We start from the raw sequence: 2,594 nt of genomic DNA, 5'->3' as shown, positions 1-2,594 counted from the left end.
CGCTGATCCTTGTCCAACTGACGGGCTATTCAAAGCGCTTCTCAAGCCTCTCCAAAATCCCAGCTTGTTCTACCCCGATGACAGCCATCCCTCCCATTCGGAGTTCTCTTTGTACGCTTGATAACATGGTGGAAATCCCTTATTATGCTTCTTTTAATAATGCTTTCACATGGCAAGGGGACATGATGTTTTAATTTATGCAGTACACATCATCCTTCGACAATTTGCTAAGAGGAGCCCTCGCGACCTAAGCCTGCGCCGAATAACGCAAGTTTATGCAAAACCAGTGGTTTCCAACCTGTGGTCTGCAGACCGCTGGGAACTGGCGCTCTCCTTCCAAGGGGTCACCAGGAGGTGACCAGGAAAGCAGAGCCGCTGCCGGGAGGTTCAAACGCGTCGCCGCAGACGGAGCTGCGCCATCACCGGCGCGCGGTCTGGGGGCTCCCAAACTGCAAACTGAAAATCACTATCTCAGGGATTTTTACTTTCTTACTCTTTTTTTTTTTTTTTTTTTTCATATCTGTACTCAATGCGCCGCAGCTGCAACCTCTGTGTCTTTAAATACCTGCTCGAGTCGATTATAAGCAGTAAATTCGGAGGGGTAACCACACCACTCCTTATGAGTTGTGTGAGTTGAAGTCTTACTTTGTTGTCAAAAAATAGCAATTAACCTTCAGATCCATTTGCTCTCCCCCCCCCAAATTAATTTTGCAGTATTATCACGCATCTTGAGGCTTCCAGTTTTAAGCATATAATGCTTCTCCTGTTAATGAAGCGGGTATCCACGATCAAGGGGAGCTGAGAGCCACAGACAATTGTTTGTTTGCCTTTATTTCTCACGCCCTTTGAAGGTTTCTCTTTCTCCTCTGTGTGGTGGGTTTTTTTTTGGTTTTTTGGTTTTTGTTTTTTTTTTTTATTAAGTGACTTTAGCAGATTGTACCCTCGGAGCTGTGAATAATGGGGTTATTCTACAAAAATGGCCAAGGCTAGTTAAGACACACAAAGGCAGGAAATCCTTTCAGGGATGAAATCAGGACTATTTTAGGGGTGCCGTGTAAGTTGGAGACTTTGCAGCTCGGCTGCTGCATCGCTGCCAGGCACGGCTGAGCTGCGGGGACGATCGGTCCTTCCCCCGCCGGGGGCTCGCCCGGCCGGGGGGGGCCCCGCACCTTCACCGCACCGGGGAGGGGGGAAGCGGAGGGGGCTTGCAAAGCTCGGGGGGTGCAAAGGTGGGCGTGCAAAGGAGGATTTGGGGGTTTGCCAGTGCCAGGTAACTTTGCCCGTGCGGCAGAGCAGCTTTGCTGGTGCATGGGACGGGGGTTCCCCGCGCCGGGGAAAGCTGCCMGTGCTGGGGGTGCGCATGGTGGGGTACCCGTGCGGAGGCGGGGGTTCACCGTGCGGGGGAAAAGAGGGGGTTCCCCGTTCAGAAGGAGGTTTTACCCGTGCGGGAGGGCTGGTTATCCATGCAGGATCGGGGGGTTACCCCGCAGGATCCCCGCGGATGGGAGGGGGCTCGGCGGGGGCGGGACACTGCGGGCCCGCAGCGGGGCTGTCCGCCCGGCCGGGGGTGCGGGGGTGTGCGGGGATGTCCGTGAGCCCCGCCGCCCACCGGTGCGGGTCTCCTGTGCGAATCGCGGCGATTGCGGAAATACGCGGGGGCGGGGGGCAGGAGGAGGAGGAGGAGGAGGAGGAGGAGGTGGAGGAGAAGAGGAGGAGGGAGGTGGGCGGGCGGCTGCCGAATCGGTCGTAACTTCTGCAAAGTCCCGGGCACTGGAGCCCACCCGGCAGAGCGATGAGAGGCAGCGGCAGCGCTCGGGCACCCCCACCTCGCCCCGCGCCGCAGCCACCAAAACCCCCAAATCACCCCMAAAACCMAGGGGAAGAAAAAATCCCAACACATCCCTCCTAAGAGCCGGCGGCAGTTGGCTGCAGCGGGTTTTCCCTTCCGGTTCCCAACRGCCGCGAGTCGATTTTAGCCATGAAAAATATTAAAAATTGCGAAAAAAAAAAAGTGCCGCCAACCGCCAGAGCCCGCAAAGTTTTTCTTGCACTGTTATCCGTGTTATCCCTCTTATCCCTGCCCGTGGGACGCGGCGCCGCTCAAACGCTGTTTTTTGTATTTTTAACCCGATTCCCACGCTTTCGCTATTGTCTGCGCGGGGTCTGGGCGCGGAGGAAGCGCGGGCGCGCAGGGCTGCGCCGCAGCTGCTTTTTTTTTTTTTTTTTTCCCGTTTTTTTTTTTTTTTTTTTTTTTGTCAGGGATTTGAGAAAACCGCTGAGCTTGACAGATTCCCCCCTTTCCCCCCCTCCCCGCCCGTACGTGCGCGCCGGCTCCGTGCGCGCTGTCTGGAGCGCCCGCGGCCGCGCACAAAGAAACGCGCCCGGGCGCGGGATGTGACGGACCGCGGCGGGGACCAATGGGCGGGGCTGGGCATTGTGACGTCACCCAGCGCTGCCCAATCAGCGGYGGGGGTGGGTGTTGCGACGTTTGAACTCCCCCGGGGGGGAGGGGCGCGCCTTTTTTTTCTTTTTTTTTTGAACTCCCCCGGGGGGGAGGGGCGCGCCTTTTTTTTCTTTTTTTTCTTTTTTTTTTT

The sequence above is a fragment of the Malurus melanocephalus genome, unplaced genomic scaffold, assembly GCF_030028575.1.
Source record: "Malurus melanocephalus ecotype Western Australia unplaced genomic scaffold, MMel_1.1 scaffold_125, whole genome shotgun sequence".
Classification (NCBI taxonomy): Eukaryota; Metazoa; Chordata; class Aves; order Passeriformes; family Maluridae; genus Malurus; species Malurus melanocephalus.
Note: the sequence above shows the minus strand (reverse complement) of the source record.